The sequence below is a fragment of the Dasypus novemcinctus genome, chromosome 2, assembly GCF_030445035.2.
Source record: "Dasypus novemcinctus isolate mDasNov1 chromosome 2, mDasNov1.1.hap2, whole genome shotgun sequence".
In the NCBI taxonomy this organism is placed as follows: domain Eukaryota; kingdom Metazoa; phylum Chordata; class Mammalia; order Cingulata; family Dasypodidae; genus Dasypus; species Dasypus novemcinctus.
In genome coordinates, this window is record NC_080674.1 from 3,456,033 (window position 1) to 3,482,170 (window position 26,138).

Consider the following 26,138-nt stretch of genomic DNA (forward strand, 5'->3'; position numbering starts at 1 on the left):
AACTGACAAATATGTTCCCTTTGCAAAAGAGACTTTGCAGATGTGACCGAATGCAGGCTCTTGAAATGGAGAGATTATCCTGAATTACCTGGGTGGGTCCTTCCAAGTGATGAGGGAGGCAGGAGGTTGACCAGAGGAGATGTGGGCCCGGAAGCAGACTTCAGAGCGATGGGATTGCTGACTTTGAAGATGGACGCGGGACCTTCAGCCTGGAACGCAGGCAGCCTGCTGCGTCCCTGAGCACGAAGCCAGCTTGCTCTCGGTGCTGCAGTGATGACTTGGCTTCACATCACATTCGATGGAAAAATACTTTCCCCAAATGTGGACATATTACTAAAGTTAAACTCCTGTACAGCTTTAACCAAGAGGCTGATGGCAGCCAAATATCAAACATGGGAGCTGCTAGTGCCCAAAGGCCATGAGGTCACCATGCACGTCCTTGTGAGTTCTGTGGGGTTAGAGGAAAAGGGCAGCACCTGCTAGCCTGCGACTGGCGCCCCTGGGAGGGGCCTCCTGCCCCTGCCACGAGTGGGAAATTGGGCCCACGTGAGCGGGGTTGGCTGTCACAAATCTCCTGAAGGAGCCCCCTGGGCAGCTCCTTGTCCATCCTTCTCTTTCTTGTCATTATTTCTTTAAGTATTATCTTTGGACCAGATTTTTCAGCACTCTTCACTTGGAGAAATCTCGGTGCTTTAGAAAGTTATGTTCATAGGTCAGAGTCGCATGGCACCTGCAATTGCAGAAGCTAGAAAACTGGGTAGAGATAAGATGGAGCATCGCCCTCTCTCATTCTATGTCACCCCCACTCCCTCTCTCCCTGTGTCTCACTCTGTCTCTCTCTGTCTCCCCCTCTACCTCTCTGTCTCCCCCTCTACCTCTCTGTCTCTCTGTCCTCTCTCTCTGTCTCTCCCTCTCTCTTTCTCTTTGTCTCTCTCCCTCTCCTTCTTCCTGTCTCTACCTCTCTCTCTCCCTCTTTCTCTTTTTCCATGTTGTATGTATCTGTGTACGTCTGTGTGGGACAAGCTTTCCTGTTCGGATAAGACCATCCCAGTCGACCATTTCGAGCAGTAACCCCCTTGCCATTTTTGGCACAAGCAGAGTTGGATTGCCTCAATATCTTTAGCCAAACTCCTCAATGCTGCCCTAACTTCTTTGGAGTTGAGGAGGCCACTCTATTAAGATGCAACCATAACCACTTGACTGACAGGAAATTGAATTCCCAGCACTGAGCCCCAAGCCCATGTGCCACGAGATGTGGGGGTGGCTCTAGGCTGACCCTCAGTTACTCAATGATCAGGCAGTCACTGGAACACCAGGAAACCTCACTCAGCATCAGAAGTAAGTCATGTACAGAGTGATCTATTAACCAGGGCTGGAAGGGGACCCTGTTACGGAGGCCTCCCAAGCACCACCAGGTTCTCGAACAAAATAAGTCAGGCCTGGGTGGGGCAGAGGGTTGTGTAGCAGGAGCCATGCTGGTTGTCCTGCGACAGGAGCAGCACTTCCCTCGGCCCCGTCCCAACACCCTTAATCCTTGTGCCTCCCCCATGGGCCCACGTGCTTCATATAAGACACCTCGTAAAAATGAGAATGAGCGGGTGGGCTTGACCACTCTTAAATCTAAAAGCTGAGTGTGAAAATACCAGTGTTTTATGCCCCATATCCAAGAAGGAAAAGTTAATTACCAGTGCTGAGAAAGTAACCATCCTTCACAACCAGTGACCATATTATGGCATCAGACAGAATAAGAAGTATATAAACGAATTGAAATGGGAATGCTTTGCATATAAAGACTTACATACAGGAAGGAAACTATATATCACTGCTCCTTTTAACCATTAATTCTGGTCCAGAGGGTGAAGAGTAGTTCCCTCATGTTATTCTGTTCCCTTTATTTCCTAAATAACTACCCTTTCCCTCTTTTCATCTCATTCCCTGTGATTCCTATGGGATCCAAAGCTGAGTTAGTTCCCGGACCCAGGGGTGGCCTGGCCGCCTCTGCTTGCATTCTAGCAGCGAGAACTGGTCTCCTGACCTCCCCAGCTTCTGTGGATGCTGCTGGATTAGTTGGGGTTCTCAGAGAAACAGAAACAACAGGGCCTGTGTATCCTGTTGAGACGTGAAGAGGCATTGGCTCACGTGTTCGTGTGGATTGGCAGGCTAGAGATTGGGAATTCCAGTAAGAGTGACTTGAAGTCTTGAACTGCAATCCATAGGGGAAACCCAATCAGCTGGAAACTCAGAGAGGAGTGGAGGGGGCAGTCTTGAAGCTGAATTTCTTCTGATCCATGGAAACTCAGTTTGAGCTCTTAAGACATCCAACCAAGTGGATGAGGCTATCCACATTGCCTAGATATCCTTTCCTTAAGTTCAGTTGGCTGTAGATGGCAATCCCAGCTACAAAATCCCTCCACAGCAACATCTAGGCCAGATGTTTGATCAAACACCTGGGCACCACAGTTTGCACAAGTTGACACATAAGATTACCCACCACTGCTGGAAAATGGAGTCTTTATTCGGGTGGTCATAAGTTCAAATATGATTAAAATATTGGAGCAGCGAGGGGCATCTAGTGCTCCAAAAGTAGTGAGAAAAGATATTAGGAGAAAATTTGCTGGCCCAGTCGTATCTGTTCTTCTTGTGACATGAGATATTTCATGGGATCAAAGAGGCACTATTTGTCTTGTAATATAAATTCTCTTACTTCTCTGGATTACTTGGAACCAGGACTGAATACTTGCATCTTATTTTTTTGATACCTGGCCCATACCAAATTATCATACCTTAGCATGTACTGAAAGCTGCCATTTCACAGTTATGGCTTCACTGAAATATATTTGAAGATATAGTTGAAACTCTTGTCCAAATGAATGTTGCTATCTCAGGTTTTTATTTTTAAATTGATAAACCTTGTCTAGCATCTGTTGGGAACTCTTCTTTGGGACTTAACTTACAGACCAGCTCATGAGGAACACCAGAACAAAACCCCATGCCTTCACATCCCTAATTCATGGGTTATACATCTTCCTCACCTTTGAAGAACCTCAGAAATTGGCAGACTCCACACATTCCTGATGTATCCCGCTAATAAGATAACTGTCCATACGACTGGCAGGCTCTGTTTACAGGTCTAAAGATTTTTCTTTTGCAGCTACCACTGGTGACAGTCACCACAGTCATAAGTGGTGTGTTAAGGGCTTTTCATATTATGTGTCCCTCCTTAGAAATTCTAGAAATAGGTAGTTATATTACCCCAACCCCTTTTATCAGGGGAGGAAACTGAGGATTAGAGATGCTAAGGTATGTGTCCTGGTTCATGCAATGGGAAATCCTTCCAAGGCACTGAAGCAGTCCACTGTAGCTTTTAGTAGTCCAGCTGGAATTTCACCCTACATTCTTGTAATTTAGTTAAATTAAATATGTTTTTAGATAAGCTGGCAGCAATATGTTGCAGAATTGCCTTGCAATAAATCTCTGTAAGCATGGTCAAGCCATTTTATCATAGTTTAAGCCAAATCCTGTTGCCTCATTACTTTTCATTATTATTGTTTCAAAGCCAAGACTGGATTTGTTGGTATGATTTTTATATGCCTACCTTCTTGTTAGTTTTCACTGTAGAGATGGATTTTTATGTCAAGAGTTTAAGCACAGGCAGGGGTACTTATTTCTAAGTGGTATTACCCATTGATGTCTTACTTACAGCCCTTAGAACTTTGGTTCTAGAAGCTGTTTCCATCTTGGTCCTCACTGCCTATGATTCAGCTTGTTTGCTTAAAAAGTCTCAAAGTCCCCAGCTTTCCAAAAAAGCAATTGAGTGCCAGGGTAAAGACAGCTGGTGAAAAAGATACAAACAGCAAAGAAAGAACTCTTTCTTACCCTCTCCCATTTCTTCCCTTTCCCTGCACCCACCTAAATTCTTCTGCCCCATTTTTTCTAAAATTCTAGGGAAATAATTGATATAAAAATCTATGATAATTGAAAGAGAAGAGACATCCAGCAAGATGGCAGCAGAATAAAGAGCTCCTAGAGTCAGCTCCTGCTACAGGGCAGGTAGTAATTATCTAGATATTTAGATAGAGAGCTATCTAAAGCACCTGTCTGGGGGCTCAGGAGACCGGAAGAGCATCCTGCAACATCTTTGAAAGAATGGAAGGAGGAGACTGTCCATCTGTAGAGAAGATTCCTGAGTAGAGCCACCATGCCTGGAGACCAGTGACAGCACAAGCCACCTCTGGATCTATTCCATGGCTGGAATTGGAAGCTCCATTTCCCAAAAACGGGGGAGGAAGATACAATTGGGCACCGACTTCAGCTACTGATTAGTAAATCTGACAGGCTAAAGTATAATCCTAAAATCAGCTAAAATTTGAACCTGTCAAAGTCAGAAAGAGGCCAGTAGTTGCCATTTTAACTCCCCCCCCCCCGCCCCCCCAGCATAAGGAAAAGCAGAGAAGACTGAAAATCACAGTGCTGGTAGGGAACAGCTTCTTTCCATCCAGATCAGACTGCAGATCTAGATAAGCCCCAGCCCCATTTCCAGCAGGGAGGAAGCCGAGGAAACTTGTGCCAGCCTCTCCAGGAAAATACAGCCCATGCTGCAGAAGCCAGTGATCCTCCTACTCTGGCATTGCAAGCTGCCTGGGAGCTGTTCTTTGGCTGGAATTGGAATCTCCATTTCCTCAAATCAGGGAAAGGAGAGATAGTTGGCCAACCAACTTCAGCTACTTGATTAGGAAATTCGGATGGCTAAAGTATAGCCCTAAGAACAGCTAAAGTTTGAACCTGTCCAAGTCAAAAAGAGGCCAGTAGCCACCATTTTGACTCCACCCCTAAAATGAGGGGAAGTCCGGCTGACTGAAAATCACAGTGCTAGTAGAGACCCCTTTCTTTCATCCAGATAGGACTGCAGCCCTAGCCTAGACTTCAGTTCAACCTCTAGCAGGGAGGAAGCTGGTGAGCCCTGCACCAGCTTCTCTAGGTAACTGCAGGAAGATTTGACTGGCACTGACTAAATGATCCAAAATCTACCAGGGCAACTATCATCATTTTGGACCAGCACAGCAGAGACTGCAGTCCATACCTGCAGCTCCATCCATGCCCCAGGTAAAGGAGAAAAGGGCGTGAGGCTTCATCAGACTCTCTGGGCAACTACAGTCTAGGCCTGCACAATTTGGATTATTACACACAGCTGTGGCTCTGTCCCTACCCCTGGCAAAAGAGAAAGTTGGGAGAAACTTTATTGGTCCCTGGGGCAATGAAGGCAGATTGAGCCTTCACAGCTTGTAGCACCTTGCTTCCTATCACACTACCAGTAAGAGAGAAAGCGCAAGAAAGTCCTAAATTAAAGAGAGAAATTGCACCTAGAATAAATACATCTAGTAAGCCAGATTCCAAGACACTGACAAAAAATTACAATCCACGTCAAGAAACAGGAAGATATGGCCCTCTTAAAGGAAGAAGATAGGCCTCCAGATGTCATAAAGGTGTTGAGTTAACTAATCATAGATGTTGAAACAAATCTCTTTAATAAATTCAGTGAGTTGACTAAAGATATTATGGATATTAAGAAGACATTGGATGAAACAAAGAAGAATTTGAAAGCATACTTAGAAATATAGCAGATCTTATGGGAATGAATGGTGCAACAAATGAAATTAAAAACACATTGGAATCATATAATAGTAGATTTGAGGAGACAAAAGAAAGGATTGGTGAGCTTGAAGAAATGGTCTCTGAAAGGGAACATTCAAAAGAATAGATGAAGAAAAGAATGGAAAAAGTTGAACAAGGTCTCAGGGAAACATGCAAACATATGTGTCATAGGTGTCCTAGAAGAAGAAGGGAAGGGAAAGGCAGCAGAAGGAATATTTGAAGATATAATGGTAGAAAGTTTCTCAACCCTATTGAAAGACATATATATCCATGTCCAAGAAGCACTACATACTTCCATCCAAAAAAAATCCAAATAAACTAACTCAGAGACACATAGTAATCAGAGTGTCAAATGCCAAAGACAAAGAGAGAATTCTGAGAGCAGGAACAGAAAAGCAAATACATAACATATAAGGATATCCAGTAAGATTAAATGCTGATTTCTGATCAGAAACCAAGAAGGCAAGAAGACAGTGGTATGATATATTTAAGATACTGCAAGGGAAAAACTTCCAGCCAGGAATCTTATATCCAGCAAAACTGTCTTTCAAAAATAAGGGGTACTTTAGAATATCTACAGATGAACAGAAACTAAGAGAGTTTGTAACCAAGAGACTGGATTTGCAGGAAGTACTAAAGGATGGGCTACAGTCTAAAAAGACAGAAAAGAGAGGCCTGGAAGAGAGTCCAGAAATGAAGATTATATCAGTAAAAGTAACTAAAAGTGTCAAAAGAATGGTGTAATAATATGGCAGATAAAACCCAAATATCCAGGAATAAACCTAACCAACTATGCAAAGTACTTGTATTCAGAAAACTACAAATCATTGTTAAAAGAAATAAAAAAAGATATAAATAATTGGAAGAACAGTCCATGCTCACAAGTTGGAAGATTAAATATCATTAACATGTCAATTCTACTCAAATTGATACACAGATTCAATGCAATCCCCATAAAAATTCCACCAGCATGTTTTAGATAAATGGGAAACACAATTATCAAATTTATTTGGAAGGGTACATGGTCCTGAGCAGCCATAAACATCTTAAAAAGAAAAGCAAAGTTGGAGGACTCTCGTTTCCAGACTTTGTATCATATTACCTAGCTACAGTGGTAAAAACAGCATGGTAATGGCATAAAGACAGGCACATAGACCAATGGAGCAAAACTGATAGTTCAGAAACAGAACCTCACATGTATGGTCAAGTGAATTTTGACAAACCAGTCAAATCCACCCAGCTCAGGCAGATTAGTCCACTCAACCAATGATGCTGAGTGAACTGGATATCCATAGCCAAAAGAAAGAAAGAGGACCCCTAGCCACATCTTATCCAAAAATCAACTCAAAGAGAATCAAAACCTTAAATATAAAAGCAAGAACCATAAAACTTTTAGAAGAAAATGTAGGAAAATATCTTCAAGACCTGGTGGTAAGTGGTGGACTATTAAAGGAGATAAGAGGAGGACTGAGATGGACTACAGATGCTTACTGTATGTAGAAGTTTTTATTAGCTTTACTGTAAAAGTGTGGAAATGTAGAGTTGATGATAACACATTATAGTGAATAACAGCTGATTTATAAATGGGATGTGGCTGAATATGGTAGTCTAGGGATGTAAATGCCAATTATAAGAAAGCTAGAGAATAATCCAGGGACTGACTAACACAGTAAACCCAGAGGTGGATGAGAATTGTGGTTGATGGTACAGATGCAGGAGTGTCCTTTGTGAGCTAGAGCAGATGTTCATCACTATTGCAGGGTGGTGTGAATGTGGAGGAGCATGGGAAAAATACAACCGAGTGACCTATGGACTCTGATTAACAGTAATAATATAATATTCATGTATCTATGCCAAAGATGTATTGTGTTGATAATGAGGAGGTATGGAAAAAGTGTGCCAAATGTATGCTATGGACTTGCTAATAGTCTGATGATATTATCTCATAATCTATAACACATGTTTTACCACAGTGTGGTGTATTGATAGAGGGCTGCTGTATGGGAATACTGCACATGTGTATGATTGTTTTGTAAGTTTTCTACTTCTGTCATAAAAACATATTTAAAATATGATAATAGGGTAGGTTGGGGGAATATACAGCAAATATAAGACAAGGAGTATACTTAGTAGTAAGATTTTGACAATATTTCTTTCATGATTTGTAACAAATATCTCACAAAATGCAAAGTGTTCATGGTGGGCTGATGTATGGCAACCCTTTATGATGTTATGCATTTTGCTTTGTAAGTTCACAACTTTTACTATACACTTACAGTTTATGTATGTTTATGTATGAGTGATATACTTCAGTAAATTTTTTTAAGTTAAAAAGAAGAGAAGTCTACCATTAAACTCTCACACTGAAACTGGATGAATATAAAAGTATATCCTATTTTAATCACTATGCACAATTTCACTGAGTATAGTTTCATTGTACAATTAAACTGTATAATTTCATGCACAATTGTACAATAAAACTGAGGTAGAATAAATATATAAAAAGGGAGTAATCTTTGGTAACCAAAACAATGTAAATATTTTTTCCCTTTTCTGTAACTGCATTTGGCTGCAATAAAAAAGTTCTTAATAAAATTTGGAAAATTCATGTCTAAAAAAAATTTATGATAAGTCTAAGGCACACTGCAATTATAAATGTCATCATATTAAATTACTTAATAGTTTATAATATTGTAGCATTTGAACTACATTTTCTCATGTGGTTTCATAGTAAGCAAGGTAAAAAGTGCAAAGAGACAGATTATTATTACATATGGATTAGGATATAATTCAAAGCAATTATATGATTCGCCCAATTCCTATAGCTAGCAATTCAAAACTGGAAACACTAGTCCACAATTTCTTCCTTAATAGCACAACATATTAGCTCATGAACTTGACCTTGATAACCACTTCTACACTTTCCTTCCATTTCAGTGAGAAAGGACTCAAAGAGGAAATGGAAATATTTTTCTACACACTGTTGATAATTTGTTGTGTTTTTTTTTAATGGTGAAACTAACAAATCCTTGAAGGTTAAATCATTAAAGAAATAAATTCCAATTGAACTTGTAAAGCCTCTAAATAAATAATGGATAAAATCCTAAAGAAAATCCCAGCAGTGATTCCTGACAGACCTGCCACATAGTAGAGATTAGACACGGCAGATCTGGAGTCCCAGATACTGGGTTGACAATTTCTAAAAGCTTAGATTTTAGTTTGTAGTACAAGCATATAGAAGGTAAATCAGTGAATAATTTATATTCAAAAAGTGGATGTTACATAGAAATTTAAGTGAATAAGCTACTTCTACAAGTATGAATATGGATAACAAGAAAAATAATAATATGATGGGAGTTAAAAAAAAAAAAAGCTATAGACCTCAAAAATCCACTAGATTAAGGGAATGAAAAGACAAGCCATAGACTAGGAGTAAATATTTGCAATATACATCTATGAAATAGGACTTGCATGTAAAATATACAAAGAACTCTTAAAACTCAACAATAAGAAAACAAATAACCCAATTAAAATGTGGGCAAAAGAGATAAACAGACACTTCACCAAAGAAGACATAAGATGGTAAATAAGTGCATGAAAAGATGTTCAACATTATTTGTCATTAGGGAAATGTAAATTAGAACAACGGGACACCATTCATATTATAATAAAATGGCTAAAACCAAAACATGAACATCATCAAATGCTGACAAGGATATGGAGCAACAGGAATGCAAAATGGTGTGGCCACTTTGGAAGGCAGTTTGGTAGTTTCCTACAAAACTAATAATAGGCTTACCATAAAATCCAGCAATCTCTAGTTACATCAATCAGCTGGTACTTGGTAGTAATTCTTCAGTGCCAGGGAGGCTCATCCCCGGGAGTCATGTCCCATGCTGGGGGGAAGGCAATGCATTTACATGCTGCGTTTGGCTTCGAGACTGGCCATATTTGAGCAACACAGAGGCTCTCAGGAGGTAAATCTTAGGCACCCTGCAGTTCTAAGCCTTGTTCTTATTTCAGGTGCACAGGCTCACAAGCATAGTCATTAGTATCAAGAGCTCATTGTTGGACGTTCCATCTTTTTTGGTCTTTGCCATTGGATTTGGGGGATTGTTGCTGTTCCTTTAGGGACTGTGATAGAGCTCCCCTGGCTAGGAACTCAGCACTCCCTCAGTTGTTGTTTTTAATTGTATCACTATGAAAATATTCAAACATTTTTATGTACCCTGGATATATGCCCTGGAGAACTCCCTGCCAACCATGTGTCCCCTGTCAATAACATCCCACACCAGTATTCCTCCTGCCAGCTAACATGGAGTTGAAGAAGGTCAACCACCACACCAGGGAGCCAAGACTGCCTGCAACTGAAAGCAGGAGGATTGCATTCAGCATCCATGTGGAATCTAAGCCCCCTCTTGATATAGATGTGGAGTGGACACAACCATTCCAAGGTCCACAGGATGGAGGAATAGAGTATGGATTAGAGTGGACTTACCAATAATCTATTCATAAACTATTGTGATTAGTAATCAAAGAAAATGTGGCATTGGTGTGAAGAAAGTGGCCACGGTGGCTGCTGGGGGTAGAGAGTGGGAGGAAGAGATGAGATGTGGGGGCATTTTCGGAACTTGGAGTTGTCCTGGGTGGTGCTTCAGGGGCAGTTACCGGACATTGTATGACCTCCCATGGCCCACTGAGTGGAATGTGGGAGAGTGTGGGCTATGATGTGGACCATTGACCATGGGGTGCAGCGGTGCTTGGAGATGTATTCACCAAATGCAATGGGTGTCTCATGATGATAGAGGAGATTGTTGTTATGGTGAGGGGGGTGAGGGGTATATGCGGACCTCATATTTTTTGAATGTAATATTAAAAAAATAAAGAAAAAAATTTTTTAAGTAGATTTCTTATAGAGAAAAAAAAATTCCAGCAATCTCACTCTTCAGTGAGATTTCAACCCAAAGGAGTTGAAAATGTATGCTCATGGAAAAGCCTGAGGACAAATGTTTATTTTATGCATAATTTACAAAAATTGGAGACAACCAAGATATCCTTCAATAGACAAATGGATAAATAAACTGTGGTACATCCAAATAATGGGATATTATTCAGCAATTTAAAAGAAGTGAGCTATCAAGCCGGGAAAAGACATGAGGAAACAAATGCATATTGCTAAGTGAAAGAAGCCAGTCTCAAAAGACGACATAATGTAAGATTCCAGATCTATGACATTCTGCAAGAAGCAAACTAAAGATAGTAAAAACATCAATGGTTGCTAAGAGTTCAGGGAAAGGAAGAGCTAGATGAAAAGGAGGAGGACAGGGCAGTTTTAGAGCGCTGAAACTATTCTCTATGATTCTTATTTCCAGATATACAATTACATATTTGTCAAAATCCATAGACCCATATCGCACAAAGAGTGGACCCTAATGTAAACTATTGAATTTAGTTACTAATAATGCATTGATATTGATTCATCAATTGTAACAAATGTACCAAGATTAAAATAATAGGGGAAACTATGTGGGGGTGGGGCAGGGTATATGGGAATTCTCTGTACTTTCTGTGTAATTTTTCTGCTAATCTAAAACTTCTCTAAAAATGTTTATATCTATGATATGAGTTCTTCCATTGGTAGAATAATAATAAGTCTACTGTAGTCCATAGTTGCATTGCCCTCTTATATTTGTTCATTCCTCAGTCTTGAGGATTTGGGAATAGTGATGCCTATTCTGTTTCTGATTGAGAGGTGGCTTAGATCCCATGGGTCAAATGGATGGAATTGTCTGGTTTGTAGTTGCAGATAACCTCATCATTTATGTAATCTAAATCTTATTTAAAATTTAAAAAAAACAATGAATAAAATAATGTTTATTTTTTTAAGTCACTAGATATGAGAATAGTCTAAGATCTTCATTTTATCAATTAAGAAGTTTCAGATCATTAAATAGTTTACACAAGCTTTGAAATCTTGGTTTCAACAAAGAGATATATGGGACCAACTGACAACATACAACTTTTCTGTAGAGAACAACACTCGGCCCTGTAATACCACATAGATCACATGGGGCAAGTCAAGATTCTCATGTGTCCCTAATAAAGGAGAGAGATTTTTACAGTATTACTAAGAAACCCTCCTCAGTTTAGACTGATTCATTAAGATCTATGCTTATCTCAGAAGGCTAAGTGAACAGAACTACCTTTGTGTTTGAAGGCATCGTTAATCGGCAGGGTGGGGGTGGATGGATGTCCTCTGCTTCCGGTTCTTGGAGAAGGTCAACTCGCTGGAAAGTCTAGGGGGCCTCACGCACATGCAGCAGCTCCCTGACGGTGAGTTGGACCTCTCAGCAGCACCTCTGACAAGGGTGAATGTCACCCCACCTAAGGTCTGATGCCCAGGAGGTCCCCCTTCTCTCCATGTGTAGGGCCCTCTGCTGTGACTCCGTCAGTGAGAACAAGGCATCAACACCCTGGGCCCTTAGCTGACATGCTGACTTTACAAATTCAGGTTATTCAGAACTTCTGCATGTTCAGAAGAATTTCCTAGACAGCAAGAATTTGCTTCTATTTTTTCTAGCATGAATCTCTTGCAAAGGATTTCTTTGGCAGCTACAATGTCCAAAAGGACCTTGAAATGCACATTAGGCTTCCAACCCTGGCCTCCTTTAATCTTGAGCTGAAGGATGTGGGTAAGCAACATTTGTATGTACACTCACCTTCTGTGTTCTTACATCTGTCCCCTTTCCAAGAAGTTGTCTATAAAAGTCTATTTACATACAAGAAGAATTCTTAATGGTTACATGTTTAGCCAAATTTCATCATTTTATTTTCATTGCTTTCTGTTGTATGTGTTTTATACACTTTTGCATATTAAAAACTTGCCAGAACCTGATGCTGGAATTGAAGTTTCAAAGGTTGACCCAATACCAAGTATCCATGTGCCAACACGAACTTTGTATTCAGAGTGAGCAGGGGTAGTTTGGCACTCAACAGATAAATCAGCCCAGATACATACTGGTCTCACAGATGGAATCTTTCCCAGTTCTCTGTACCTCAAAGAGGTGTTTCCTGACAATTTATTCTCACAAAGAAAAATAGAATCTTGCTTCCAAAGAAAATGTCTCCATTACAAAACTGTGATCTGCCTGTGGGTAAATTTTAGTTAAAAATAACTATCTTTAAAGTTCCTCTCCTACTGGAACTTCCTTTGGAAAGTTGTTCTTGGTAACCTTCCTTAAAAAATACTTCTGAGTAGGGGCAACTGTATCTGACCATTTATAAATAATGTTCCAGTTCTCATTTCTTATAGCTGAGAATACTGTATTTACTGTATTTCCTTAAGCAACCAGTTTGGAGGTGAGGATAAGACATGGAACTCAATATTTCAGTCTTTCTTCTTCATTTAAATATATAAACATGGGCACACCACTCCATCTCTCTGTACCTCAATATACCTATAAATATGACCTGATAACATATGTCATACCCTTACTGCTTGGCTGACATATCAAGATGGTAAAACACCTTGGAAACTGTACTCGGTTATTCATATAAGAGTGTTTTGGAGGAAATAAGTAAGGATTAGAGTGGACTTACTGATATTCTATTCATGAACTATTGCGATTAGTAATCGAAGAAAATGTGGCATTGGTGTGGAGAAAGTGGCTATGGTGGCTGCTAGGGGTAGGGAGTGGGAGGAAGAGATGTGATGTGGGGTGTTTTCGGGACTTGGAGTTGTCCTGGGTGGTGCTGCAGGGACAGTTACCAGACATTGTATGTTCTCCCATGGCCCACTGGGTGGACTGTGGGAGAGTGTGGGCTATGATGTGGATCATTGACCATGAGGTGCAGGGGTGCTCAGAGATGTATTCACCAAATAATGGCTGTCTCATGATGATGGAGGAGGTTGTTGTTATGGGGGGAGGAGTGGGGTGAGGGTGGTGGAGGGTATATGGGGACCTCATATTTTTTTAATGTAACTTAAAAAAATAAATAAAGACAAAAAAAGAAAAAAGTGTTATAGTTTGGATTCCTCCAGAAAACAGACCCTGAGACAAGAATTCAAGTATAAATTGTTTATTTGCAAGTAGAAAACAAGAAACACCAGTAGGGAAGGGCAGAATAGAGAAAGTAAAATATAAATAAATAAATAAGGAATTAGGTGCATGAGCCAGCAAGTTACCAAGGTGTTGGCTGAGGCTTAACCCCATGGGGACTCCAGGAGGCAGCACAGAACACAAACCTTGGAGTGATCCCATGGGAACAGGTGTTAATTCCCAGCAATTTCACTTCCTGTGTGCCCTGGAGAAGCTGGCTCCAGGGAAAAGAGAGGCAGGTGATCGGCAGCTGGAAGTCTTGCTGGCATGCCTTGAAATGCTAGTGCTGGAGCACTATAGGCAGTGCACAACAGAATCTGAATGTCCCTAGGTATTACCAGAAAACCTCTTGACCTCCTGCATCCAAGGATGGCTGAATATTCATTCTTTTCTTTCTTAAAGATTTATTTTTTATATATCTCTTCCCCACCCCCCACCCCCCGGCCCATTGTCTGCTCTCTGTGTCCATTCGCTGTGTGTTCTTCTGCATCTGCTGGCAGTATCCGCCATCACTGGGAAACTGCATCTCTTTTTTTTTGTTGCATCATCTTGGTGCGTCAGCTCTCCATGTGTGCAGCACCATTCCTGGGCAGGCTGTGCTTTTTTTCACATGCGGTGGCTCTCCTTGTGGGCAAACTCATGGGGCTCCCCTACACGGGGACAACCCTGTGTGACAGGGCACTACTTGTGTGCCATAGCACTGTGTGTGAGCCAGCTTACCACACGGGTCAGGAGGCCCTGGGGATTGAACCCTGGGTCCTCCATATGGTAGACAGACAATCTATCAGTTGAGCCATGTCCACTTCCCTCATGGTTGTCTTAGTCTAAGAAGCAACGTTCTGTATTCCCAAATGGTGCCAAGTAGACCTGGTCTATTCCTTCATCTATGGAGATTAAGAAGAATTCAGTGATTTCAGCAAATGTGAGTTTGCACTGAGAAGAGCCAGGCTTCTCCAAAGATGGTCACACAGCCATAAACTAAAAGGCGTCAAAATGAGTTGGGAGGTAATCGTAGGGTTTGCACTTACACATGTCTCAGCAGGATCTCAAAGACATCCAAAGGAGATACAACCTCAATTAGTGGTGCTCTTGAGGACTACAGAGACACCCAGGCCCTATGGTCATGACAGATGGCTCTGGAACTCAGTGTCCTACCAGTAGGCCTTACTTTGGAATTTGTGCTCCTGAGTGTGATGGAGTTGGACTCAGATGTGACCTTTCTACACATGCCTCTTCTGTCACTTTTACTGAATATGTGGTTGATGCTGGAGTTGGTGTATGCTTAGGAGACTTGAATCTCTGAACTGTATTTCTTTTAAAATCATGTATACTGTTAATTATTTTATAATGGTAAACTGTAATAACCAAAAAATCAAATGAGAAATGCTTAGACATCAAGGAAATTTAGTAAGGCAAATGATTACAAGATTAAGATATAGAAATGAATCTACTTTATGTATTTAAAAAATAACCAGTTGATATAAGAATGTTTTCCTTCCCCAATCAGAAGGAAGTAACTACAGAAGATGAAACCTTTGCCCATTTTCCTTATATGAGGAATACTTATAAAACATATATTCTTAAGAATAAGAAGAATATAAACACAAAAGGAGATTTGATAGCTGGAAAATGTTCTTATTGCAATTTCTTCATTTAAGGAGCTTTGAAAATTCTAAAACTAATTTAACAGGCTTTCTATTAATCTAATTTTAGAAGTTTATTCTTTGAATTTGTTCCCTGAAGACCATCTCAGTTTTACTTACAGGAATAAGATAATGTCTTAAAGCAAAATCAGACAGAATGGTGTAAACCTGTAACTTTTCTCAGAGACAAAATGTTTGATATCCTTGAGTGGCTGTCTGAGAAAGGAGTCACAAAGGCATTGCACCTGCACAAATATATCTAAACTGTGGCTTATTAGTTGCTGAAATCAAGGACAAATTGGGTGTTCTTAAGACAGCACAGGACAGAGAAATTGCACATCCCTCCTTACAAGACCTCTTGTTTTTACTTGTTTTTCTTCTCCCACTACACTCTCCTTTACCTTTAAAAACCCTAGTTCCCATTCTCACTTTGAATTGGTTTGGGGAAGATATCCCCAGTTTCTTGCTTGTGCACTTGCAATAAGTTACCTTCTCACTAAAAAAACAAAACAAAACAAAAAAAAACCAACAGTTTAAAAAATATAGAGAGCCTTCCTGTGACCGTCCAGCTCTCCTGCACAACACTGCCTCCGCCTCCTCCCCCTCTTTGTCTGCTTCTTCCCTTAGCTGGGGTGACAACCAGGCTCTGTTATGTTGACCTGCAGCCCCAGTGTCCTGATTAATGATGATGAACCAGGTTATGACCTAAATTTATTTTGTATACCTAGTCACTATGTTGAAGATTTGGAAAGGGTATTTATTCCTCAAGACTAATTATGGACAGAACCAAATGGCTTGCTGGAGATATGATGAAGGAGATGGAAGGCCATCACATTGTAGCCCTCTGTGTGCTCAAGGGGGGCTATAAATTCTATGTTGACTTACTGGATTATATCAAAGCACTGAACAGAAATTGTGATAGATCCATTCCTATGACTGTAGATTTTATCAGACTGAAGAGCCACTGTAATGACCAGGCAACAGGAGACATAAAAGCAATTGGTTTCAAGCACTAGACTTTTTTTTTTTATGATTTATTTTATTTATTTCTCCCCACCCCCTTGTTGTTTTTTACTTGCTGTGTCTGTTCACCTTCCTTGTTTCTTTAGGAGGCACTGGGAGACGAACCTGGGACCTCTGATGTGGGAGAGAGGTGCCTAATCACTTGAGCCACCTCTAAGACCTACGGGTTCTATGGTCATGGCAGATGGGGTTTACTGCCATGGCAGATGGCCCTTCTTCGGAGCCGGTGTTTCTGCGTGATGGAGCTGGACTCAGATGGGATCTCTTTGCACAAGACTTTCATGCTACTTTACTGGAATTATAGTTGGTGTTGGGGTTTAAGATATATTTAGGGGATTTGAATCTCTGGACTGACAATATGATAGCCAGGTCCTGAGCCCCAACAGACTTCAGCTCCTACAATCTGATTTATTGGACTCACCTCACTCAGCTAAGATGGAGTTAAAGAAGGACAACCACCACACCATGGAGTCTAGAGGGCCTACAACTGAAAGCAAGAGGATTGCATCCAGTATCCATGTGGAATCTGAGCCTCTTCTTGACATAGAGGTGCAACGGACCCAACCAATCCAAGGTTCACAGAGAAAAGGTGGCATTGGAGTGGGAAAAGTGGACATGGTGGCTGATGGGTATGGGGAATGGCAGGAAGAGATGAGAGGTGGAGGAGCCTTTGGGACTTAGAGTTGCCCTGGATGGTGCTTCAGGGGCAATCACCGGACATTGTAAATCCTCCCAGGGCCCACTGGATGGAATGTGGTAGAGTATGGGCCATGATGTAGACCATTGACCATGGGGTGCAGAGATGTCCAGAGATGTACTTACCAGGTGCAATGGATGAGTCATGATGACGGGAGTGAGGGTTGCTGGGGGGGGAGTGGTGGGGTGGGGGTGGGGGGGTTGAATGGGACCTCATATTTTTTTAATGTAATATTTTTACAAAATCAATTTAAAAAAAGAAAAAGAGAGAGAGAAGACAGCAAGCAAGCATCAAGGGGGGATTAATTAATTAATTAAATATATATATATAAAATTAAAAAAAGAATGACTGAAGTGATAAAGCACAAATATGTGATGACAACAAATATGATTGATTGAACACTTTGGATGTTTTTATGTTTTATTAATATATAACAATAAAATAGATTTTTAAAAAAAGCAATTGGTGAATGATCTCTCAACTTTAACTGGAAAGAATGTCAGGAATGTCTTGATTGTTGAAGATATGATTGACACCGGCAAAACAATGCATACCTTGCTTTCCTTGGTCAAGCAGTATAATCCAAAGATGGTCAAGGTTGCAAGTTTCTCCATGTGTCACATTTCACTCTTTGTAATTAACAGCTTGCTGGTGAAAGGACCCCTTGACGTGTTGGATATAGACCAGACTTTGCTGGATTTGAAATTCCAGACAAGTTTGTTGTAGGATATGCCCTTGACTATAATGAGTACTTCAGGGATTTGAATCATGTTTGTGTAATTAATGAAACTGGAAAAGCAAAATACAAAGCCTGAGAGGAGAGTTCAAGTTTGGAGCTACCCTGAGTCCCATTGACATCACCAGTAAAATTACCATCTGCTTAGTAGAGCTTGTGCATGTCCCTTCTAAGAATTTTATCTGTTTTGTACACTAGAAATGTCATTTGTTTCAGTGTGAAATCTTTATTTGCACTATAAGCCTATAGACTATCAGTTCCTTTCGGATAGATTGCAGTTTCACTTGGAATGGAAAATCTCTTAAACCACAACAGGAAAATATTGAAGCTGTATCTATAAGAAACATTTAAAGAGAAGATATATTAGTTTTTTAATTGGAATTTTAATTTTTATATATTCATGAAAGAACAGCAGTAATTGAATATTGTTAATTATACCATTGTGTGTTTAGAAAAGTAGGAAGCAGTCAGTTTTCATATCAATGACAGACATTTTATTTTGTACAAACCAGGTGTCCTGCAATTAGTTTAGTAGTGTTTCAGTAGTATTAACTGAATTTTCACAATTTTTCAAGTTATTTCTGGTGAATCTTTGTCAACAGTTCCTTTTAAATATAATTAAATATATTCCAAAAAACTTTACCACATTTTTAAATTCTTTGCTGTAAAAATCTTGAAAATAAAGACTGTCTATTTAAAAGAAAAAATATATAATGGAAGAGAAGTTTCCATTCAAAATAACAGCAAAAGCTAAGGATATCTGGGAACTCACTTCATGAGAAATGTAATACCTATAGTAAGAAATTATTACATTGCTCTTAAGGGACATGAAATACATTGAATATATTAAAAAGTGGAAACAAAGATTCCATTAAATAAAAATACCAATACTCCTTAAATTAGTATATAAATTCATTGCAATCCAATCTAAATCCCCACATGATTTTTCTGCAATTTGCCAAAATTATTCCAAAATTCCCACCACCTCTCAAATCATGTGATTATAGTCCAGGAATATTTTGAAATAAAAGAAGATTAAAAAGTGTGTGAGATGGAGAGGATACCAAGTCCTTAAATATTTGATGTGTGATGTATAGGTACAGGAAAAGACAAAGCTCAATGGAAGAGAAGGACCCTATAGAAACAGGAACAAAAATATAAACATAAAGGTGTGTGGTAGATCAATTACACAAACTGCCCCAATTCTTCCTTGTCCCTGTATGCATAAACTTTGCTGTGTGACTTTCTAGCTCTTCCAGTCAAACAGAATTCCCAGGAATGTGTTTGCATAATAAAAACAGAAAACAACTAAACTTATAGGGAAACAAACCACCATGATCGACTCTCTGTAGAAATAACAATCTACAGAACTGAGCTGTGGTGACTGCATTTTAAGAACTTATTAGATACAGTTTATAAAACAAATATTATTCGTAGGTAGAACTCATGTTTTAGTTTTCTTGACTGCTTGAGCAAATACAACATAATTGGTTGACTTAAACAATCGGAATGTATTAGCTCATGGTTTTGAGGCTAAAAGAAATTCTAAATTAAAGCAACATCAAGGCAATGCTTTCTTTCCCAAGACTAGCTCTAGATGATCCGTGGTGCTTGGCTATTCTGTCACATGACACACATGATGGCCTTTCCTGGACTCTCTGTTCTCTTCTTGGTTCATTACATTTTAGCTTCTTGATTCCATGGCTTTCTCTCTTTCTGTATGATTTTCATTCTGTTTACAAAGGGCTCCAGTACTAGGATTAGACCCATCCTGATTGAGATGGGCCACACCTTAAGTACCCTCATAAAAAGGTTCTGCTTACAAGGGTTCATACCCACAGGGATGGGGTAAAGTTAAGAACATGTTTTTCTGGGATACATACAGCTCCAAAACAAAGAAATGAGATCACCATAATTTCCCAGACAAATTTGAAAGTTAGAAAGACAATGCATATGTTAACCAAATGAGTAGACACAAGCGAAGAGAGAATTAGTAAATTGGAAGATATAGCTATGGAGTTAACCACAGAGATACAGAAAGATAAAAATATGAAAGGCAGACTAAGAGACTTGAAGAATAGAAAATACATACAATAAACACCAAGGAGGAATTCCATAGAATAACTAGAAAGAAAGGGTAGAAAACATATGCAAAGGTAGACTAGTAGCTGATAATTTTCCAGAATTAATTTTAAAAGAACAATATTCATTCTCTAGATGCTCAATCTCAAGCAGGATTAAAGAAAAAAAATCCACAAATGGGCACATCATAGTTAAATAAAAGAGTCATGAATACAAAAAAGAGCTTTAAATTATCCAGAAATAAAAAAAATAGATTAAGATTAAGGTGACAATTAGAATTATAAGTATATTATCTAGAATGACAATTATATTTCCAGTTAACTTCTCAACTACAATGAAAGAAGCCAAAATCCAATGGAATATCAGTTTTAAAGTGCTAAGAGAAAATAGTTATCAACCAAGAATCTTTTCCTAAGTAAAACTATCTTTTAAGAATGAGAATCAATTTGAAAGCACACAAGATAAAAAAAAAAAAAGGAAGTTTACTATCAATAAATTTTCACTAATAGGAAATTTATCCCAGATGGAAGGTATGAAACACAAAAAACCAGTTATGAAGAAAAAAGGTAAATATTTTATCATTCTAACTTTATTTTAACTATCTAAAACAACAACAATAATATCTAATTCATGAAATTATAAAATGACAAAATAAATCTAGGACAAGAATAACAAATAGGAACAATATATACAGTTAAAGCATTCAAAAGTCTTAATTTTCAGGGTGATGGTTAGGAAGTGTACTAATTTTTGACTTTGTTAAATTATATATTTCTGTGAAAATCTTTAGAGCAGGGACTAGTGAGAATGCCTAACTATCAACCATCCCCAAAAATGGAATGAAAAGAAAATAATTCTCAAAAAATTCTTCATACAATAAGAAGAGAAAACTTTTTTAAAAGCTATTCAAAACAAATAGGTGGTAACTCTGAATTTTCTGCATGATTTTTCTGTAAAACTTCAACTTCTCTGAAAGATGGAATGAAAAGAAAGAGAGGAAGGAAGAAAGGAGGAAGGGAGGGAGAAGGAAGGAAGGAAAGGAAAGGGAGGGAAGGAAAGAAGGAAGGAAAGAAGGAAGGAAGGAGAGAAAGAATGACAAAGAGAGAGAAAGAAAGAAAAGAGGGAGAGTGGGAGGGAGGAGGGGAGGAGAAGGAGGGAGAAAGGGAGGAGGAAGGAGAAAAAGAAATGAGAAACTTAAAAAAAAAATCCAAAAGCTAATAGGCAAAAAAACCAAGATATTATTAGGGATTCAAATATATGTGGAAAAACAAATGAACAACCACAGCAACAAAAGCAAATAATGATTAAGATAATTTCCAAAGCTCTGGTACTAGTTCTTGGAATACTGGGATGTTGGAACACTACTTAAAAATAAAAATGAATTAACTATTGAAAAAAACAAAAACATAGGTAAATTTCAAAATAATTACACTGAATGAAAGAAGTCAAGTGAAAAATGAAAAATGATCGTATGATCCTTTATAAAAAAATGTAGAAATTTCCAACAAATATAGTAACAGAAAACAGAACAATGGTTCTTAGGGGACTGATGGGTTTAGGGTGCAAAAACGAAATGGATAGCATTCTTGTGAATTGGCATGGGGAAACTTTTTGGTTGATGTATATGTTTATTATCTAGAGTGTGAAAGTACTTTCACAGGTGTGTACCTATGTCAAAACTTAACAGAGTGTTCATTTGAAAATATACTGTTTTTTAGATGCCAGTTATATACCAATAAAGCTATTTTTAAACATTGGGAACTAAAACAATATCCCAGTAACAATGAGCACATTCAGCACCCAGATCTTGGTTTCTCACATCATTCTTCAATAAAAGGAGCCAGGACTCCTTGGACAAATGGTTGACTCAAGTACTAGCAATGTACAAGATGAGCCTGGGGCATCTTGTAGGCCCAGTAAACGAGGAAATGTTAAACACACACACACACAAACTTCATATTAATGGCGTTATGTCAAAAGGACACAGGACTCAACTGAAAGAGCTCCCTGTGGTGAGAGCTGGAACAACTTGAGAAATAAATAAAATAGTCCTGGATTACAATAGAAAGTATAAAATAAATATCCATGATCCCACACTGATAAAAATAAATGATTGAATGCATAAATAAATCATAGAGAAGAGACAAATGTCTTGTACAGAAGAATACCAAATAATTTAAACAGACATACTCTTTCAAGGATGTATAGCTTAATTTCCTGTTGAGTTTTTTTGGAAGAGTTTGAGCAAGACTGATATTAGATCTTCTATAAATGATTGATAGAAACAATCAATTTAATACATTACATTAATGGATCAAAAGAGAAAAATTATGTGATCATCTTTATCGATGTAAAAAAGCATTTGACAAAATACAGCATCTTTTCTTGATAAAACACTTCAAAATATAGGAATAGAAGGAAACTTCCTCAACATGATAACAGGTATATATGAAAAACCCACAACTAACATTATATTCAAAGGTGAAATGCTAAAGGCTTTCCTTCTAAAATCTGGAATAAGGCGAGGATGCCCACTGTCACTGCTCTTATTTAACATTGTGTTAGAAGTACTTGTGTGAGCACTTGGGCAAGAAAAATATGTAAAAGTCATCCAAATTGGAAAGAAAAAGTAAAAATTTCACTATTTGCAGATGACATGATCCTATACATAGAAAGTCTTGAAAATTTTACAACAAAGCTTCTGAAGTTGATAAATGAGTTCACTAAAGTGGCAGGATATAAGATCAACATGCAAAAATCAGTACCATTTCTTTACACCAATAATGAGCAATCTAAGGAGGAAACAAAGAAAAAACTTACATTTACAATAGTAACTAAAAGCATCAAATAAATAGGAGTAAACTTAACAAGTTGTTAAGGACTTGTACACAGAAAACTGCACAATATTGTTAAAGGAAATCAAAGAATTAAACAAATGGAAGAATATTCCAAGTTCAGGGATTGGAAGACTAAACAACATTAAGATGTCTGTCCTACTCAAATTGATTAATATAAACCCAGTAAAAATTGCAAAAGCATTATTTTACAGAATTGGAAACACTAATCAAAATTTATTTGGAGGCATAAGGGGTCCTGAATATCTAAAAATGTATTGAAAAAGAAAAATGAGATTGGAGGAATCACACTGATTTTAAAGCATACTACAAAACTACAGTGGCTAAAACTGCATGGAATTGGCACAAAAGTAGACATACTGACCAATGGAACTGAATTGAGAGTTATGATATAGATTCTCACATATACAGTCAACTGATACTTGACAAGACCATCAACCCAACTCAACTGGAACAGAATGGTCTCTTCAACAAATGGTGCTAGGAGAACTGAATATCCATATCCAAAAGAATGAAAAAAAAAGAAAACCATCTCACACCTTATATAAAAATTAACTCAAGATGGATCAAAGATCTAAATATAAGAGCCAAGACCATAAAGCTCCTAGAAGATAATATAGGGAAGCATCTACAAGATCTTATAATAGGAAATGGTTTCATAAACTTTAATGCCTAAGCATGAGCAATGAAAGAAAAAACAGATAAGTGGGACCTCCTCAAAATTAAGAACTTTTGTACTTCAGAGAAGTTTGTCAAGAAAGTGAAAAGGCAGTCTACTCAATGGAAGAAAATATTTGGTAACTATTTATTTGATAAGGACCTAATGACCAGCATATATAAAGAAACTCAATGTCTTGAAAATAAAAAGACAATACACCAGGTGCGGAGAATGTACCACGATGATGGAAGAGGTTGTTGATGTGGGAGAGTGGGGTGAGTGGTGTAAGGGGTATATGGGGACCTCATATTTTTGGAATGTAACATTTCAAAGAAAATAAAGAAGGAAAAAATTAAAAATTTAAAAAAAATGGGAAAGAGATTTGAATAGACACTTTTTCAAAGAAACAATACAAATTGTTGGCCTCCGCTGCGGCACTGCAGGCGGGTCACTGCAGGCGAGTCGCTGCCGGGGATCGGGCCTACGCCACGGCCTGACTGGGGCGGCAGCGGGCAGCTCAAGGCTTGGTGGGGACGCGCGGTTCGATGGAGGAAAAACCACGGAGACGAGGTCTATGCGCAGGTCTGATTTTATTCGGGAAGTACATGGGGTTTTATAGTGTCATGGAGGCGGGGAGGTTGTGGGAGGGGCATGTCCGTGGGGCAGCTGAGGATTGGCTGTAGAGGCAAGGGCGGACCTGCGGTTTATGACGTAAGCCATTGATGGCAGAGGGGGTTGTTTCCGAGGTTGTGCCGGGGCGGATACGGGATGAGGGCGGTTGAAATGAGGCGGGGAGAACAGCGATCGGCTGGGAGGGGGAAGATAACAGTGGCTGGGAGGAGGGGCAGAGGGAGGCAGCAGCACAAACTGCTGCTGAGAAGGGCCATAATACAGGGAGGTTACGAGGAACAGGCGGGCAAAGTGTAAGGAAGCGAAAGGCAGGGTGGGAGCAGGGGACAACAAATAACTAAAAAGCACATGGAAAAATGCTCAACATCACTAGCTATTAGGAAAATGCAAATCAAAACTACAATGAGATATCATATTATATCTATTAGTCTGGAGGCCATTTAAAAAACAGGACTACAAGTGTTGGAGAGGATGTGGAGGAAAGGGAGCCCTCATCCACTGCTGGTGGGAATGTAGAATGGTACAGGCATTGTAGAGTATGGTTTGACAATTCCTTAGGAAACTAACTATAGAACTGCCATATGATCCAGCAATTCCACTGCTGGGTATATATATACAGGAGAATTAAAGGCAGGAACACAAACAGATATATGCACGCCAATATTCATAACAGCCTTAGTCACTATTGCCAAAAATTAGAAACAACCCAAGGGTTCATAAGCAGATTGTGGTATATACACACAATGAAACATTACTCAGCTGTAAGAAGGAATGAAGTATTAACACATGGGACAAGATGGATGTATCTTAAAGACCTTATGTTGAGTGAAGTAAGCCAGTCACTAAAGGACAAATATTACAGGACCGACACTGATGTGACCTTAGCAAATCGAGCAGACTCACAGAACTAGATTCTGGAAGGTAGGTTATCAGGAGACAGGAAGGGAGTAGAATGTGGTGAACCAACGTTCAATATGGGCAAAACCCATGACAAGGTGGAAAGGGGTGGTTTGGCCGTGCATGGGGGTGTTAGAACTGCAGGAGTTTGAATGGGGTCAATGGTGCTAGATTATGAGGGTGAGCAGGATGGGGGGCTGGGTTGCACCATCGATGGAACTGAGGAGGAGGGCTGAAGGAAGGAACAAGTGAACTCTGGGGACTTGTAGGTCTGCAGTTGAACTACAATGGTGGGAATGTTCTTTTAGCAAATATGGCAGGGGAGGTTTATTGATGCAGGGCGTCAGGTGTGTGGGGATATACAGGAATGGGTTCACCTGAGGTATGCTTCTGTGGAATATGAAAGTGTTTATCTTGTCATAGGGTATTATTTCAGTGGGTGGAGACCCACAAAATAAACCAGAAAATATTATCTCCCATCCTGGGGAATCCTGCTATGTTTTCAAACAAAGGGGTTAGACTCTCTAGAGGACATAGGCAGTACCTAGCAAGAGAAGACAGACTAATATGGTAAGCCCTCAATATTAATGCATGTAACCATGCAAGAACCTTATTCTTCAAAAATTGCAACCTAGTGGTTACCATGGGTTCCCAGGGAAGGGAAAGAGAAGAATGGATGGAGCATGGGGCATTAGAATTGTTCTGCATAATCTTGCAATGATGGATTCAGGCCATTATGCATTTTGTTAGAACTTCATAAACGTGTACAGTACAGAATGTGAACCATAATGCAAACCATTGACCGTGGTTAGTAGCACTGCTTCAATATTTGTTCATCAATTATAAAAAATATACCATACTCCCATAAGATGTTATCAATAGGGAAAAATGTGCAGAGGGTGGGATACATGGGAATCCCCTATTTTTCTATGTGTCTTTTCTGTTACCAAAATCTTCTTTGAAAGAAAAGTGAAAAATTAAGACACTGGAGGAACATACAGAAGAAATTATCACTGTACAGTACATAAAACTTAAAAGATCTTACAGGAATGAAAGATACTTTTATTTTTTATTTTTACTTTGTATTATTTATTTATTCATTTATTTATTGCTGTTTTTGAAGGAGGTTTTGGATTGCTGAGCAGTTGAAACTGTGGCAGGGGAGG

General features: G+C 39.1%; 1 pseudogene; it reads left to right on the plus strand.

The window, feature by feature from the left end:
- Positions 1-16,045: 16,045 nt before the first annotated feature.
- On the plus strand, positions 16,046-17,929 carry LOC101447446 (hypoxanthine-guanine phosphoribosyltransferase-like; annotated as a pseudogene).
- Positions 17,930-26,138: the final 8,209 nt, after the last annotated feature.